Source organism: Microcaecilia unicolor, chromosome 8 (assembly GCF_901765095.1).
Source record: "Microcaecilia unicolor chromosome 8, aMicUni1.1, whole genome shotgun sequence".
Taxonomy (NCBI): domain Eukaryota; kingdom Metazoa; phylum Chordata; class Amphibia; order Gymnophiona; family Siphonopidae; genus Microcaecilia; species Microcaecilia unicolor.
In genome coordinates this window covers 221,804,254-221,823,150 of record NC_044038.1, presented here as the reverse complement: position 1 = coordinate 221,823,150, position 18,897 = coordinate 221,804,254, and positions in this window count along the sequence as shown.

Genomic DNA, 18,897 nt, shown 5'->3' with positions numbered 1-18,897 from the left:
ACTCATGGCAGGCTCAATGCAGCAGGCAATGGAGGGTCAAGTGACTTACCCAGAGTCACAAGGAGCTGCCTGTGCTGGGAATCAAACTCAGTTCCTCAGGACCAGAGTCCACCACCCTAACCACTAGGTCACTCCTCCACTGTTGCTACTATTTGAGATTCTACATGGAATGTTGCTAGTGGAATAGCAACATTCTAACATTCCATGTAGAATCTCCAATAGTATCTATTTTATTTTTGTTACATTTGTACCCTGTGCTTTCCCACTCATGGCAGGCTCAATGCGGCTTACATGGGGCAATGGAGGGTTAAGTGACTTGCCCAGAGTCACAAGGAGCTGCCTGTGCCTGAAGTGGGAATTGAACTCAGTTCCTCAGTTCCCCAGGACCAAAGTCCACCACCCTAACCACTAGGCCACTCCTCCACTCCTGAGTTATTATATAAATAATAAACAAAGCAAAACAATAGATCCTAACAACCACTCTAACCCAAAGAAATATCTGCTGCTTACACACAGTGATACAGAAATACTTAGACAAAGACTTACACAGAAGACTGACTACATGACCACGGGTGCCACTGAAAAGCCAGAAATTAGTAGGGATGGGCACCCAGAAAGTTTTTGTTTCATGTTCATTTGTTTTTGTTTTTTTCATGTGGAATTGAGTTAAAAGTGCACATCTCCTTAAAGAATGAGTACTATCTGTAGACAGTGCATGCTTTCCTGATAGATGTGCATGTGTGAACCATTGTACATGTGCATTCTATTGGGAAAGAGCGTGCACTTTGTACAGATAGTGCACACTGTTTAAGGAGAGTGTGTACTATTCCCTGGATTCTGTATAGGTCACCCAAACTTTTGGTGCAGATCCCAGATGCACACATCAACTAATTAGTCAATTAGGCTCTAGCAATCAATAATTGGAGTTAACAAGCATTTAATTGGCAGTAATTAGGAAATACGCGCAGATCTGCCCTACGTGTTATTCTGTAACATGTGTGCTTAAATTTCATCAGGCACAACTCAAAAGGGGCATGAGCGTGGGAGGGGCATGGACTGGTCAGGGGCATTCCCAGAAAATAGGCACAATATTATAGAATTCCTGCATTTGTGTGCCTAACTTCAGTTGGGTGTCAGCTTTTATGCCAGCTTTTTGTTGACGTCAGGGGCGTAGCTACGTGGGGCCACGGGGGCATGGGCCCCCACAGATTACGCCCTGGCCCCCTCTACATTTGACGCCGCAGCTGCCGCCCCACATCAGGTACCTTGCTTGCTGGTGGGGGGTCCCCAAACCCACCAGCCGAAGAGTCTTCTTCAGCGCCGGTCGACTCTGGCGCCTTCATTGTGTGATCATCTGTTTCTGACGCCTTACGTCCTGCACCGTGCATGTAGCCCCTTGCGGGCGGGCGGCAGTGGCAGCGGAAGGGGGGGTTGCGGTTGCGGCGTCGGGGGGGGGGGTCCAAAATGGCGGGGGGAGGGTGGCAGCAGGGGGAGGCGGCTAAACAGTGCCCCCCACCTCGGACTCTGGTCCCCCCTCCCGCTGAGGTCTGGCTATGCCCCTGGTTGACGTAAGTTAGGCATAAGAAGCGTGATAAGCTAGTATTCTGTAAAGAGTACTCTGACTTTGGGTGCCATGTACTTAATCTGGTCCTATCTGCTGGATTCTATATAGTGCGCCTAGAGATCTGTGCGGAAATCCAGGCGTATTCTATAACTACGCACATAACGTAACAAGCCAATCAGTGATTTTAACAGCACTTAACAAGCAATAATGAGCATTAATTGGCAATAATTAACATTTATGTGCAGCAGGGGCGTAGCCAGACCTCATGGTGGGAGGGGGCCAGAGCCCGAGGTGGGGGGGGGGCACATTTTGGTCTGCCGCCTCACCACCCTGCCCCTCCCCACCCACTGCTGCAGTAAATACCTTGGCTAGCGGGGGTCCCCCTACCTCTGCCAGCTGAAGCCTTGTCCAGCGCTGGTCTCTGGCGCCGCTGCGTTGCCTGCCTTGCTCTCTCTTCCCCTCACGTCCTGCATTCTCAGTTTCACTAAAGGAGCATGCCAGACGTGAGGGGAAGACAGAGCAGGGCAGGCAACATGGCGGCTCCGGAGACCGGTGCTGAACAAGGCTTCAGCTGGTGGGGGTTGGAGACCCTCGCTAGCAAAACCAGGGGCCCAGAGGAAACTTGGAGGGTCCCATACCCCCATAGCCCCACCACTGACGTGCACAACCCGCTAAGCATATTCTGTAACGCAGTGTGCCTAACTTCTAACATGTGCAGGCAAAAAGGGGTGTGGTTATGGGCGGGGAAATGGGCATTTCCTCCACGACCCTCCAGACCGGTCAAGACGCATGGGTTATGTCCTCCTACCAGCAGAGGGAGACTGAGAAACACTGAACTTTTGAATACTGTATATATAACCTGTGCAGTACATTCACTAGCCAGTATTTTCTCAGTCTCAGCAGAGGTAGATGGACAGCCTGTGCAGTCTTCAATAGTCTGGTGAGGTAGTTTGAATTTATAGTTAAGGGGGTTTCTCCTCTTATTTCCTTATTTGTTGGTTGGGAGTATTCCCTGTACGTGGTAAAAAAAAAAAAAAAAAAAGTGCTTCGGGGCCCTGGGTCCGGTGGGGCCCAGTTTTCCCCCCTGGGGTGTCACACCTGTTTTCAGGTCCCTCCCCCTGTGCTGCTCTCTTTGGAGACGCTGGCAGCTTGTGCCTCGGCTGCTTTCTCTGATTGTAGCCTTGAGAGCCCCCACTTTTCAGCTGCCAAAAAGAAATTGGTAATATTTCTTTAAGAGCCGTCTGCAGTTTTGTGGGTAATATCCCTTTAAGAGTCGTCTGCAGTTTTCTTTACATAGGAACGGACGCAGGCCCGTCCCTATTACTGGCGAAAGAGAGAGAGAGCAGGGAGGATAATTGTTGTGGGAGAAAGCGGTGAAACAGAGGGTTTGCGCCGGTCAGGGCTTTGAAGTTATGGCGGGCAAACTTCTTCGCTGTCGCGCGTGCTCGCGTCGGGGTATAGAGGCGCCGGGAGGGCAGTGCCGGCTGTGCGGCGATCCGAAGCAGGTCGCGCCGGTGGCGGCACCCCCGGTGCTAATAGCGGAGGCCCCAGCTAGTTCGGGGGTGTCGGGAGTAGCAGCAACGTCGGCAGGGCCGTTTTCAATGAATTTAGTTTTGGCGGGAACGGCCGCCATTTTGGATTCCGCGCGTCCCTCGGAATCAGCTGTTTGTGGCCCGGCTGCTCCCGGTTCGGCCCCGAAGGTGGCTCCGGAGGGTCCAGGAGGCGTTGGCTTTCCTCCGGATTTTGTATGGACCCTGTTTCAAGCCTGGAAGGCGGGACCCCCACCTTTGGGGGAGGGGGCTAGTGCGACCCCGGCTAAGAGGCCTCGTTTTGAGTGGGACGACGAGGAGGGATTCTCCCCTGTAGGATCTGAAGGGGCCTTGAGTGATAGCGCGGATCCTGAGGGGTTTGAGGGTCCTCAAGAGCCGGAATTGGTGGTCCCTGGGGAGGATCCTTCTGTAGTGAGAATTTTTCACAGGGAGGAGCTTGCGGAGCTCATTGAGCAGGTTTCTTCCACCCTTAAGTTCGAACCGCCAGAGGCGGTTTTGGGGGAAGCTAGGCAGGTGGATCCCTTGGTTAAGGGGATCCAGCGGCAGGCTCGGTCTTTTCCCATGAATAAGGACATCCGGGATATGGTAGTTCAAGAGTGGCTTTCGCCGGATTCTCCCTGTAAAGTGTCTAAAGCGATGTCTAGGCTGTACCCGCTCCCACAGGAAGATAGAGATTCCTTTAAGGCCCCCACAGTGGATGCGGTGGTGACAGCAGTCACCAAAGCCACGGCTATACCGGTGGACGGGGGGACTGCTCTCCGGGATCCCCAGGATAGGAGACTTGAGGCCTTCCTCAAGCGGAGTTTTGATTTGTCGGCCCTGGCCCTGCAGGCCTCGATTTGTGGGGGGCTGGTTGCGAGGGCATGTTTCCGCTGGGCTGAGAAACTCCTTGATGACTCGGTGGAGGTTGGGACCTCCGGGGTACAGGAATTAGCCAAATTGGAAATGGGATCCTCCTTTTTGTCTGATGCGCTTTATGATTTGCTCCGTGCTTCGGCCAAGAATATGGCTATGCTGGTGGGGGCACGTAGGGCGCTGTGGTTGCGAGGTTGGGTCGCAGACGCGGCCTCCAAAGCTAAGCTTTGTTCTCTTCCGTTTAAGGGGTCCATGCTCTTTGGTGAGGATTTGGATAAGTTGGTAAAAGGTCTCAGCGATGCCAAGGCCCCTCGTCTTCCGGATTTTCGTCCTAAGGCGGCGTTCAGGGGTACTTCCTCCCGAGGTCGGTTTAAGGAGGCTCGCCGGTATAGGCCCGGGAGGCCTAGTGGGGCCTTTAGAGGTCGGTTTTTCCAGCGAACACAGTCCTTTCGGGGGAATCGGCGCGGAGGCCGTGATTTCTCCGCGGGAGGACAGGGAGGACAGGTTTCGGGGCGTAATTCACAATGAAGGTGTGCGGGTCCAGGCCCTGGTTCGGGTAGGGGCTCGGCTGAGTCAGTTTTACCAGGACTGGGCCCAAATCACATCGGATCAGTGGGTTCTCGAAGTGGTGCGAGACGGGTACGCGCTGGAGTTCGACGGCTCGCCTCCCGAAAGGTTCCTGGAGTCCCCTTGTCTTTCCAGACTCAAACGGGCGGCGGTGCGAGACACGTTGGCGCGGCTGATCAGTCTGGGGGCGGTGGTACCTGTTCCCGCCGCTCAGCGCCGCTTGGGCTGCTATTCAATCTACTTTGTGGTCCCAAAGAAGGAGGATGCCTTTCGACCTATTCTAGATCTGAAGGCAGTCAATGCAGCCCTCAGAGTTCCCACTTTCCGCATGGAGACATTGAGGTCGGTCATTGTCGCGGTGCGGGAAGGGGAGTTTCTCACGTCTTTGGATCTGACAGAGGCTTATCTGCACATCCCCATTCGGGCCGCTCATCAGCGATTTCTGCGTTTTGCGGTTTTGGGGAAGCATTTTCAGTTTTGTGCTCTGCCTTTCGGATTAGCAACGGCTCCGCGAACGTTTTCCAAGATCATGGTGGTAGTGGCGGCGGCCTTGCGAAAGCAGGGGGTTCTGGTGCACCCGTATCTGGACGACTGGTTGATTCGGGCAAAGTCCCAGTCGGAGAGCAAGGAGTCGACTGCTCGAGTGGTGCACTTTCTTCAGTCTCTGGGCTGGGTAGTGAACTTTGGCAAGAGTCACCTGGTGCCGTCGCAGTCGCTGGAGTACCTGGGGGTTCTATTCGATACCAGGAACGGTCGGGTCTTTCTGCCAGGCCCCCGGATTCGCAAGTTGCAGAGTCAGATTCGGCTATTTCTGTCGGAGGCGGCTCCGACGGCCCGGGAATACCTGCAAGTCCTGGGGTTAATGGCGGCCACCATAGAGGTAGTTCCGTGGGCCCGGGCGCATATGCGGCAGTTGCAGTCAGCTCTTCTCAGTCGGTGGGCGCCTCTGTCGCAGGAGTTGGATGTACGCCTTCAGCTACCGGTTTCCCCACGCCTCAGTCTCCAGTGGTGGCTAGACCCAGGCAATCTGGAGAAGGGAATGCCGTTGGAGGCTCCGCAGTGGGTGGTTCTCGTCACAGACGCCAGTCTTCAGGGCTGGGGAGCTCATTGTCTCGGTCAGGTAGCTCAAGGACGCTGGTCTCAGGTAGAAGCTCAGTCGTCCATCAATCGTTTGGAAACCCGGGCCATTCGACTAGCGCTTCTGGCGTTTCAGAGTGTGCTGGGGCAGAAAGCAGTCCGGGTGTTTTGCGACAACGCCACTGCCGTGGCTTATGTCAACCGTCAGGGGGGCACAAAGAGTCAGGCGGTCGCGGAGGAGGCGGCGCTGTTGTGTCAATGGGCGGAGGTTCATCTTCTGGCGCTCTCCGCGGCACATGTGGCTGGAGTAGACAACGTGGAGGCAGATTACCTAAGCAGGCATGCTCTAGACCCCGGAGAGTGGTCGCTTCGTCGGTCGGTGTTCAATCGCATTGTGTCGGTCTGGGGTCTTCCCGTGATGGATCTCATGGCAACGGCCCGCAATACTCAGGTTCAGAGGTTTTTCAGTCGCCGGAGAGATCCTCGAGCGGAAGGCATAGATGCGCTTCTAATGCCGTGGCCGCAGGAGTTGCTGTATGTGTTTCCCCCATGGCCGTTGGTCGGTCGGGTGGTTCAGCGCATCGCTCGACACCCCGGACAAGTGATTCTGTTAGCCCCGAATTGGCCGCATCGGCCGTGGTACGGAGATCTGGTGCGGTTGGCGATAGCGGATCCTCTGCCGTTGTCAGGTTCAGGGGTGTTGTGTCAGGGACCGATAGTTATGCCAGATCCGGATCGGTTCTCGCTTACGGCCTGGCTCTTGAGAGGCACAGGTTAAGGAGGAAAGGTTTTTCGGCCAGAGTTATCGATACGATGTTGAGTTCGCGTAAGCGGTCCACTTCGTTGGCGTATGTCCGGGTCTGGCGAGTTTTTGAGCATTGGTGTGCATGTAGGCAGGTTCTGCCCTTTCGGGCTTCGGTGACAGATGTCTTGGAGTTTTTACAGGATGGTATGGACAGGGGTTTGGCCTTGTCTTCTTTGAAGGTGCAGGTAGCGGCTTTGTCGTGTTTCCATGGGAAGCTCCAGGGAAAGTCGTTAGCTTCTAGTCCTGATGTGGTTCGATTTTTGAAGGGTGTTAAGTTACTGCGCCCGCCACGGCGGCGGATGGTGCCTTCGTGGGATTTGAATCTCGTTTTGGATACTTTGGTGAGGCCGCCGTTTGAGCCTTTGGTTTCTGTTTCAGATAAGGATCTGTCCCTAAAGACGGTGTTCTTGGTGGCTATTACTTCAGCTCGGCGAGTGTCAGAACTTCAGGCTTTGTCTTGTAGAGAGCCCTTTTTGTCCTTTTCCAAGGAAAAGGTTTCGTTGCGCCCGGTGCCGTCCTTTGTGCCCAAGGTGGTCTCAGAGTTTCATGTGAATCAAATGATTTCCTTGCCAGTTTTGGGTGACTTGGCCGGGGATGCAGAGCAGCGTCGACTGGCCAAGTTGGATGTGCGAAGAGTCTTGCGCTGTTACATTTCCAGAACTCGTCACTATAGGCTTTCTGATCGTTTGTTCATTCTCCATGGTGGGGCAAGGAAGGGCGCGGCAGCTTCCAAAGCTACGATAGCTAGATGGTTGAAGGAGTCAATTGCTTCGGCGTATTTGCTGAAGGGCCGCGTGGTCCCTAAGGAATTTTCGGCTCATTCTACCAGGAGTATGGCGGCCTCCTGGGCGGAGAGTAGTTTGATTCCTCCGGTAGATATTTGTCGAGCGGCGGTTTGGTCGTCTTTGCATTCCTTTGTTAAACATTACAGGATTGATGTGCATGCCAAGGAAGAGGCAGGGTTTGGGGCTGCGGTGTTGACCTCGGGCCTACGGGGTTCCCGCCCTTAAGATATTACTGCTTGGGTACGTCCCATGCGTCTTGACCGGTCTGGAGGGTCGTGGAGGAAGGTGAAATTAGATCTTACCTGCTAATTTTCTTTCCTCTAGACCCTCCAGACCGGTCAAGGCCCGCCCTGTCTGTACTGTAGGCCAAGAGGTCTGTACTCTGTTGTTCTATCTTGGCAGCTGTTGAGTGTGATTTCTATGGTTTCAGACTTGGTTTGTATAAGTCTGGTCAGGTGTGACCGTGTTTGTTCGTCCACCTGTGGAAGCACACACTATCTGAAGGACACAATGAAGGATATGAAGAAAGTGTCCAATTGACAATTACCACATACGGGGTTATTAGTTCTAGTTGGTGTTTTTGTTTTCTCTGCTTTGTCAGGGTTATACTGGCTAGTGAATGTACTGCACAGGTTATATATACAGTATTCAAAAGTTCAGTGTTTCTCAGTCTCCCTCTGCTGGTAGGAGGACATAACCCATGCGTCTTGACCGGTCTGGAGGGTCTAGAGGAAAGAAAATTAGCAGGTAAGATCTAATTTCACCTTTGTAGGCATTCCAAAATGTATATGTGCAGTTATGGAATATGGGCCAGTGTGCGTAAATCTACACATGGGGATTTATGTAGCATTTTCATTGGCGTCAATGGGCATGCATAGTTTTAGGCACTAGGATATCAACTAAGCGTATTCTTTATACTGCGCATAAATCTTGGCGCTGCTTGTAGAATACACTTAGTCAGAAATGCTTACCATGCGGATTTTTAGGCGTTATATATAGACTCTGGCCCTGTGTGTCTATAGTGTGCACTCTTAGCGGCAGTGGTGTAGCTACGTGGGGCCACAGGGGCCTGGGCCCCCGTAGATTTGGCCCTGGACCTCCCTGCCGCCGACCCTCTCGACCCCCCTCCTGCCGCCAATCCACCGTCGCTGTCGCCTACCTTTGCTGGTGGGGGACCCCAACCCCCGCCAGCCGAGGTCCTCTTCTTCCGGCGCAAGGCTTCGTTCAGTTTCTAAGTCTGACGCAATGTGCAGGACGTCAGACTCAGAAACAGAACGAAGCCTTGCGCCGGAAGAAGAGGACCTTGGCTGGTGGGGGTTGGGGTCCCCCGCCAGCAAAGATAGGCGGCGGCGGGGGAGGGTTGGTGGTGGGAGGGGGGGTCAAAGTTGTTGGTGGGGCGGCAGGGGGGGTCGGCAATGGCGGGAGGGGGGGTTGGCAGCACCGGCGGGGGGCTAAAATGTGCCCCCTCACCTCTGTCTCTGAACCCCCCTCCCGCTGAAGTCTGGCTACGTCCTTGCTTAGCGGATGACATTTGGTTCAAACGACAGCCCATACCTAGAAATCAGTAAAGGGCAGGATGAAGAGGATAATTTAAAGAACGTGTTTGTATACATGAATCTGCTCAATGCTACACTGTGACAGGAAACGCTGCCTTTAGGGACCCTTTTACATTCCAAAAAGTGGCCTGCGGTAGTGTGGGCGTATGTATTGGATGCATGCTGGACCATTTATCCCCTACGTCTGGAAAAATGCTTTTTTTTTGGGGGGGGGGCCAGGAAATGGATGTGTGGCAAGATAAAAACCAACAAGCGTCTATTTACAGCCTGAGCCCTTAAAGCCACCCATTGACTTAGCAGTAAGAGCTCATGCGTTATCTGCGTGGTTAACCGCCCAGAGTGCACCAACAACCAATTACCACTGGGAACGCCCCCGTGGTAGAAAATAGAAAATTATTTTCTACTGTGTGCTTTCAGCATGTGACAGACTCAGAATTACCGTCAGATGCACGTGCTAGGCAGGCGGTAATCTGATTTGACGCATACTGCACGTGCGAAGGCCCTTTCGTGCCCTTGTAAAAGGGCCCTTCAGTAACTGGATGCACCCTTATGGGCTAACAGATTTCTTTCTTGGGTTTTCAACATTAAATGATCATGTTCAAAGTAAAGCCCAGAAAAAGCTACCCTGGATAATTATAATGCTTTAAGAATGACTATCCCAGATGGGGTCAATTGGCAACAACTGGCCTAGAGTAAGATGAGGAGTGGCCTAGTGGTTACAGTACTGGTATTGCAATCCAGAGGTGGCCAGTTCAAATCCCACTGCTGCTCCTTGTGATCTTGGGCAAGTCACTTAACCCTCCATTGCCTCAGGTACAAACTTAGATTGTGAGCCTTCCTGGGACAGAGAACTAACCAGTGTACCTGAATATAACTCACCTTGATCTACTACTGAAAAAGGTGTGAGCAAAATCCAAATAAATTATTTGAGATTCTATATGGAATGTTGATATTATCTGAGATTCTAAATGGAATGTTGCTATAGTGGAGGAGTGGCTTATTGGTTAGAGCACTGGTCTTGTAATCCAGAGGTGGCTGGTTCAAATCCCACTGCTACTCCTTGTGATCTTGGGCAAGTCACTTAACTCTCCATTGCCTTAGGTACAAACTTAGATTGTGAGCCCTCCTGGGACCAGTGTACCTGAATGTAACTCACCTTGAGCTATTACTGAAGAAGGTGTGAGCAAAATCTAAATAAATAAATAATGTAAATAAAATGTACACATTCCAGACCAACAGAAGACTCCAAAGTATTCTGTTGTACGATACAAGATAACAGTCATGAAAAATGCAAACAGTTGTATTAGCAACTGCCCCCCCCCCTTAATTACATTTGGAACAGGGTGGCCAATTATCAGTAAATTTACTGGCAGTCATAACAAAATAAACTGACAAAAAATGGCATGAAAATATGGATGTCTCACCAGTGCCAGGGGCATGGGTTCTCTGAGGTTACATGGCTTGGGAGCTGAGAACTGTGTTTTGTGCATAATCAAGTGAATGTTAACAAGTCCAGCTGTGTACAAAATCACAATAGTAACGTGAGTGCCTGTAATAAAGGCTGTCAGCGAAAATCTGGTAAATTGTCAGTGAGTTGGAGGCTCAGCTTTGAAGGACTGAAAAATATTAGACTGAAAAACAAACTCTGCCCACTAGGTGTCAGTCTTACTCTATGATTAAGCTTCTTGATTACAAGCCAACACACATTCAGAGGTTAAAGAGAAGAGTATGAATCTTAAGAAAAATGTTAACCTCTTTTCTTTTAATTGTTATTTCTCCCCTCAACTAAAACATCCTCCCTTTGCAACTGGGGGCCCTTTTACTAAGCCACGTAGGCGCCTACGTGCGCCCAACGCGTGCAAATTTGGAACTACCGCCTCGCGTGGCCCTGACGGTAATTTAATTTTATATGGACGCCCACATGCGCGCCGGAAAATAAAATATATTTTCCGATGCACGGCGCTAACCAGGCAGTAATCAGCATTGTACGTGCGCTGATGATTACCACCTGGTTAACGCGTGAGACCTTACCACTAAGTAAATGGGTGGCGGTAAGGTGTCAGGCCCAAAATGGACGGGCGCCAGTTTTCATTTTGCCGCACGTCCATTTTCAAACCAAAAAATAAGGCCTTTTTTTTGCAGGTGCGTTGAAAAATGGACCTCTGGGCGTCCGATACACGCGTCTACAACAGCACAGGCCACTTTTCAGCGCACTTTAGTAAAAGGACCCCTGGGTCGGCATCAGAATATTTAAGGCCCTAGTTCAAGAATGAGAGGATAGGCCTTACTTTGTTCTATTCAGTGCCAGTTGCAGGGCTTCATCCAGAGGAATGTCTATTCAGTTGAGTCTACGTCAAATGTACCATCACACTATCAGAACATAGAGCAGGCTTGTCCAAGTTCAGAACTTGAGTGCTGCAAGCAGACCAGGTTTTCAGAATATCCCTAATGAATATGCACTACCATCATGACTAATTCTTCAAATATACATACATAATTTATTTGTTCACAAGTATAACAATGTTTATCAATGTTTAACGTCACTTCATTAAAATACCTCATCCTAACTTTACAGTGTTACCCCTAATAATATAACCATCTAAGAACCTATAAATAAACAATATTTAAAGCATTTGTTCTCATAAAAATTGTCCATATCAAAAGGAAATCCTTTTTCAAAAGCACTGACTAGCACAAAAATAGTTCTCTGAAATAGTTCAAAATCAATACTGATGGACTTGCTGATCTTTTCTCATAAACTATTTCAGAGAACTATAATATGTAATTTATCCTTAAAATCGAGCGTGGTACCAGAAGATTGGAGGGTGGCCAATGTAATGCCGATTTTTATAAAAGGTTCCAGAGGAGATCTGGGAAATTATAGACCGGTGAGCCTGACGTCGGTGCCGGGCAAAATGGTAGAGACTATTATTAAGAACAAAATTACAGAGCATATTCAAAAGCATGGATTAATGAGACAAAGTCAACATGAATTTAGTGAAGGGAAATCTTGACTCACCAATCTACTACATTTCTTTGAAGGGGTGAACAAACGTGGATAAAGGTGAGCCAGTTGATATTCTGTATCTGGATTTTCAGAAGGCGTTTGACAAAGTACCTCATGAAAGACTCCAGAGGAAATTGGAGAGTCATGGGATAGGAGGTAGTGTTCTATTGTTGATTAAAAACTGGTTAAAAGATAGAAAACAGAGAGTAGGGTTAAATGGTCAGTATTCTCAATGGAGAAGGGTAGTTAGTGGGGTTCCCCAGGTGTCTGTGCTGGGACCGCTGCTTTTTAACATATTTATAAATGATCTAGCGATGGGAGTAACTAGTGAGGTAATTAAATTTGCTGATGGCACAAAGTTTTTCAAAGTTGTTAAATCACAGGAGGATTGTGAAAAATTACAAGAGGACCTTACGAGACTGGGCGTCTAAATGGCAGTTGACGTTTAATGTGAGCAAGTGCAAAGTGATGCATGTGGGAAAGAGGAACCCGAATTATAGCTACATCATGCAAGGTTCCACGTTAGGAGTCACCGACCAAGAAAGGGATCTAGGTGTCGTCGTTGATGATACGTTGAAACCTTCTGCTCAGTGTGCTGCTGCGGCTAAGAAAGCAAATAGAATGTTAGGTATTATTAGGAAAGGAATGGAAAACAAAAATGAGGATGTTATAATGCCTTTGTATCGCTCCATGGTGCGACCGCACCTCGAATATTGTGTTCGGTTCTGGTTGCCGCATCACAAAAAGATTTAGTGGGATTAGAAAAGGTGCAGAGAAGGGCGAAGAAAATGATAAAGGGGATGGGACGACTTCCCTATGAGGAAAGGCTAAAGCGACTATGGCTCTTCAGCTTGGAGAAAAAGCGGCTGAGGGGAGATATGATAGAGGTCTATAAAATAATGAGTGGAGTTGAACGGGTAGATGTGAAGCATCTGTTTACTGGACTAGGAGGCATGCGATGAAGCTACAATGTAGTACATTTAAAATGAATCGGAGAAAATATTTCTTCACTCAACGTGTAATTAAACTCTGGAATTCGTTGCCAGAGAATGTGGTAAAGGCGGTTAGCTTAGCGGAGTTTAAAAAATGTTTGGCCGGCTTCCTAAAGGAAAAGTCCATAGACCATTATTAAATGGACTTGGGGAAAATCCACTATTTCTGGGATAAGCAGTATAAAATGTTTTGTACTTTTTGGGATCTTGCCAGGTATTTGTGATCTGGATTGGCCACTGTTGGAAACAGGATGCTGGACTTGATGGACCTTTGGTCTTTCCCAGTATGGCAATACTTATGTACTTATGTTATGTATGTAACTATTTTTGTGCTATTCAATGCTTTTGAAGAAGGATTTCCTTTTGATATGGACAATTTTTTATGAAAACAACTGCTTTAAGTATTGTTTATTTATAGGTTCTTAGATGGTTATATTATTAGGGGTAACACTGTAAAGTTAGGATGAGGTATTTTAATTGACATTAAACATTGATAAATATTATTATACTTGTGAAAAAATAAATGATGTATATATTACTAGACATGCTAGTAATATATTAGATGATACTAATACATGAAACTACAGCCCTGTATTATTTACTAATGAATATGCACAAGAGAATCATGGGATAGGATGTAATGGCCTATTGTGAATTAAGAACTGGTCAAAAGATAGAAAACAGAGAGTAGGGTTAAATGGTCAGTATCCTCAATGGAAGAGGGTAGATAGTGGGGTCCCCCAGGGGTCTGTGCTAGGACTGCTATTTTTTTCAAAACATATTTATAATTTTTGCTCTCACCTTTTTCAGTAGTAGCTCAAGGTGAGTTACTTTCAGGTACTGCTGGATAGTTCTTTGTCTCAGGAAAGCTCACAATCTAAGTTTGTACCTGAGGAAATGGAGGGTTAAGTCCAAGATCACAAGGAGCAGCAGTGGGATTTGAACTGGCCACCTCTGGATGCAAGACCAGTGCTCTAACCACTAGGCCACTCCTCCACTCTAAAGGTGGGAGTAACTAGTGAGGTAATTGAGGGGGGTCTTTTACTAAGCCATGGTACAGTTTTTAGCTCACTGTTGAATTAAGTTGGTGGTAAACATCGAGACACCCATAGGAATATTTGGCATCTAGGCTTTTACTGCCAGCTGATTTCTACTGTGAGCTAAAAGTGCTACCGTGGCTTAGTAAAAGATTTCCTACATTTGCTAATACCAGCAAATGAGTAGTGTGATCAGCAAGGCATCCCGTGAAGAAACAGAAGGATGAGGAATATATTAAAAAATAAAACCTTTTATTCTTCAGGAACCAACACAGCACTGTGTTTCGACATAAAGCCTACATCAGGGCAGAAACAGCAAGCTTATTTTTTTTTGTTACATTTGTACCCTGCGCTTTCCCACTCATGGCAGGTTCAATGCGGCTTACATGGGGCAATGGAGGGTTAAGTGACTTGCCCAGAGTCACAAGGAGCTGCCTGTGCCTGAAGTGGGAATGGAACTCAGTTCCTCGGTTCCCCAGGACCAAAGTCCACCACCCTAACCACTAGGCCACTCCTCCACTGTGGCTGCTATTTGAGATTCTACATGGAATGTTGCTATTCCACTAGCAACCTTCCATGTACAAGTCGGCCCTTGCAGATCGATCACCAATGTGGCCGCGCAAGCTTCTGCTTCTGTGAGTCTGACGTCCTGCACGTACGTGCAGGACGTCAGACTCACAGAAACAGAAGCCTGCGCAGCCTTCTACATGGAATGTTGCTAGTGGAATAGCAACATTCCATGTAGAATGTCCAATAGTAGCAACATTCCATGTAGAATCTCCAATAGTATCTATTTTATTTTTGTTACATTTGTACCCTGCGCTTTCCCACTCATGGCAGGCTCAATGCGGCTTACATGGGGCAATGGACTTTTACCCATCTTTTTACCCGCTGCGGTAAAAAGGGCCATGGTGCACGGCAAAAACAGCTACAGCAGGGCCCTTTTTACCACAGCTTTTTGTGATAATGAGGGGGTATTATGCACTAAATATTGCTTACTTTTGACAAAATTTGTTGAGGAACGGAAACCTGGAAAAAAAAATGACATGACCATGTTTTGGCTGCCTCTCCCTATCCCCTGTCCTTGTCATTATTTCAGTTCATCCAACTGAATAATAGTTCTCTAGCCTCTCCTCCGACTGTACACATTTCTTCTGCAAGCCTCATTAGAAACTGTCTGGCTCTTGTCACCTTGCTGTTCCTTTCTGCCAAAAAAGTAAGTTTATCTGAGGAGCTGGGTCTGCTAATAAACAGATGCAGGAGACTTTGCTGCCAGCACACTGCTCAATCACAGCAGAAAGGATTAGGGTGAAATCAGAGCCCCTATGTCAGACACCTTAGGCAGCTGAAAAGGAGACGGGAGCCACTGGCTGCCGGGTCAGGTTTAAAACATAGGCGAACTAGGTGCATGCCTAGGGCTCAATGCTTAGGAGTGGCTCTCTCAGATATGTTAATTCAAGGCTCCTAAATTGATTTGGCAGCTGCTGGCAGAAAGAAAAAAAAAAGTGTAGTGGGGAGGTGAACAGAGCTACTGCTGCCCACAGAGGTCTGTCTGTTGTCCCCACCCCTTTTGCATGATTCTCCAACTGGTAGGAGGAGTCAGCTGGCAGCACTTCTTACCAGGCTCCTCCCCCTCTGATGATTTTCTTTTCTTTATTTGTATCCCACATTTTCCCACCTATTTGCAGGCTCAATGTGGCTTACATAATTTTGTTAACAGTGTCATTCCAGGATATCAGATACAGTTAGTATTGTGCAGAGATTAAGTAGGGAAGAGAGAAGAAGGAAGGGTGTGTGATTGGGGTAGTTATAGAGGTGGGTTTTCCTAACTGAGTGGGTTGGAGAGGTGGATTAGTGAGGTTATCGGTTCTCATTGTAGGCTTTGTTGAAGAAGTATGTCTTCAGAGTTTTGCGAAAGATAGTTATTTCGTTGATTGTTTTCAGGTCTGTAGGTAGTGCATTCCATAACTGCGTGCTCATGTAAGAGAAGGTAGTGGCATTCATCAGCTTGTATTTTAGTCCTTTACAGCTGGGGAAGTGCAGGTTGAGAAATTTGCGGGATGATCTTGTTGCGTTTTTGGGAGGTAGGTCCACGAGGTTTAGCATGTAGATTGGGGCGTCTGCGTGAATGATTTTGTGTACAACCGTGCAGATTTTGAACGCAATTCGTTTCTTAAGTGGGAGCCAGTGAAGTTTCTCTCTTAAGGGTTTTGCACTTTCATATTTAGTTTTTCCAAATATGAGTCTGGCGGCAGTATTCTGGGCAGTTTGGAGTTTTTTGATAGTTTGTTCTTTACAGCCAGCGTACAATGCGTTGCAGTAGTCCAGATGACTTAGTTAGACCAGTGGTTCTCAACCCAGTTTTCAGGACACACTTAGCAGTGGCGTAGCTATGGGGGGCCACTGGGGCCTGGGCCCTCCCAAATTGACTCTGGAGCCCCCGGTTTGGCTGGTGGGAGTCCCCAACCCCCGCCAGCTAAAGCGTTTGTCCCATGCTGGCCTCACATTGCCTGGTGCCCTGTCCTGTTCTCAGTCACTGTGCACGCTCATTTTAGTGAAACTGAGCATGCTCACGCAAGGAAGTTTGGATAGTTTCTGAAAGATAAGTCCATAGGCCATTATTATGATGGACTTGGGAGAATCCATGACTTATTTCTAGGTTAAGCAGCATAAAATCTGTTTTACTTTTTGGGGATCTTGCCAGGTGCTTGTGAACTGGAATGGCCACTGTTGGAAACAGTCAGTCCTAGGTATACTGCAAGAAGCTGCTCAGACTCCTGGAATCTGTGTACCAAATGCCATTGTATAAAATGGTAGATTATAAAAGCAGAATGATGAAAAACAATAAAGTTTATTAAGAACAAACCCAAAGGGCAATAAAACAATATCAGACATGGCCACGTTTCGCCCTCAGGCTGCATCAGGGGTAAAACTATAAAATAAAATATAACAATAAGAACATATGAAAACATAAATTTCAAATCATCATATAGAAAAACATACATTTACATTTAGACTATGCACAAGTCGTAATATATTGAAATCAACCAGACTACCAATTAAAAAATCAATTAAAAAAAACAAATAAAACTATTAGAAATTAACTGATAAACCAATAAAATATTCAAAGTTTGTGATTATCATAATTGATACATTAAAATCTTGCTAGCATTGACAAATTAAAACAGAGAAATATGAATCCATATAAAATTATGAAAATAAAACATACATACTAAAAAAATCAAAGCATATATAAGGAGAGGAGGACATTATTAATTTAACCATAGTCAAAAGCGTAATGTAATATACATATGTTGTAATTTGTACCAAATAAAATACAATACATACCTAAGCAAGGGGGATACACCCCTTGTAAGTATACAAAAAAAAAACCTGAAATCAAAAGAATATATAAAAAATCTTTATTTAAAAAAATATTCAATATAAACAACACAACTAATAAAACTCAAAATATAGTGACAAAACCACCTTATAATAAGGTTATGGCAGATAGACAGAGAGGCTAAACATGCAAGAACATGATCATAATCAGTCTTATCTGCATTATTTTCTCTATGTTGCCCGTGTGCACGAGTGCACAGACACGAGGCAGAAAGGGCGCACGCATGCTTAGCAACTGCAGGCAGAAAATTCTTGCTGTCTTTCTTTATTGTGGAAAAGAAAGAGGAGGAAGGGTCCCTCACGCAAACGTGAGCAGCAAACCAAAAAAGTGAGGTGGACTCAAGGAGAATATCCTATATAATAAAACGCACCTCCAACATTCTGAAGCTGACTGCATGGCTGAGGCATTCCTGCTCTCTGTATCCATCTCCTGAATTGACATCACGTACTTCCGGGTTCGTCACACGCAGAAGTGACCAACCACACGAGGTTTCTCGGCTTCAGAATGTTGGAGGTGCATTCTATTAAATAGGATTGGTCAAGTTCATTGAAGCACAGCCAGAGCTCAGCGTCCTGCACAGTAACGCTCAGACACCAGAGAGAGGGGGGGGGGGGTGCTGACACCAGAGAGAGGGAGGGAGGGAGGGAGGAGGAGCTTGATACCAGAGAGCGGGGGGGGGGAGGTATCTCTGTCACACACACACACTCTCTCTCTCTCACACACACTCTCTCTCTCGCACACACTGTATCTGTGTGAAACACACTCTCTCTCACACTGTCTCACACACGCACTTGCACACACTCTCATTCTCACACACACACTCTCTCTCACAGACACACTCGCACCCAGACTCACTCTCTCTCTCTCACACACACACACTCGCACATTCACTCTCTCTCTCACACACAGTCACTCTCACATACACTCTCTCAAACATACACACTCCGAGGAAAACCTTGCTAGCGCCCGTTTCATTTGTGTCAGAAACGGGCCTTTTTTACTAGTCAAAATATAAAAGTCTTTTATTCTAAATGGCATAAAACTGACCCGACATGGCCGTGTTTCAGCACAAAGGCCTGCCTCAGGGGTCAAGTGGATCCCCAGTGGGAAATTCTCACTGTAATGCAATGTGAACAAAGGCTTTAAAAGCGCGCGCATTGAGTTCAGGCTGAAAACTTGCGCAGAAAGGTCTAAATTCTATATATGGTGCCTAAAAAAAAATCGGTGCCAAAAAATACCCATGTTAGCGGTATTTTATAAGCCGTGCCTGAAGTTTAGCGCAGTTTATACAATAACCAATTAAGCGGAGAGGTCATGTACGACTTTAAGCACTGCCGTTTGCAAATGCCCGTGCCTAAACGTATGCGCGGATCACTCGTATTCTGAAATTACACGCGTAATTCAAATCTATGCCCCCGTTCTGCCCCCAAATGCCCATGACCCTCCCTTTTCCACACCCCCTTTCTTGGACCGCACCTAACTTTACGTGCGTTAGTCCCAATTGCATCTAATTAGTGCCTATAATTGCTTGTTGAAAAACAATTACTGGCACTTATTGGCTCATTATTCTATTAAATTGTGCGTGCAAATCGGGAACGCGCCTATTTCCATGTGCAGTTTTTGGAGAGCTTTACAGAATCAGGGGAAAATGTTTTTCATGAGCATTAACAATATATAAATAAGGGCCTGCGTCCTGCCC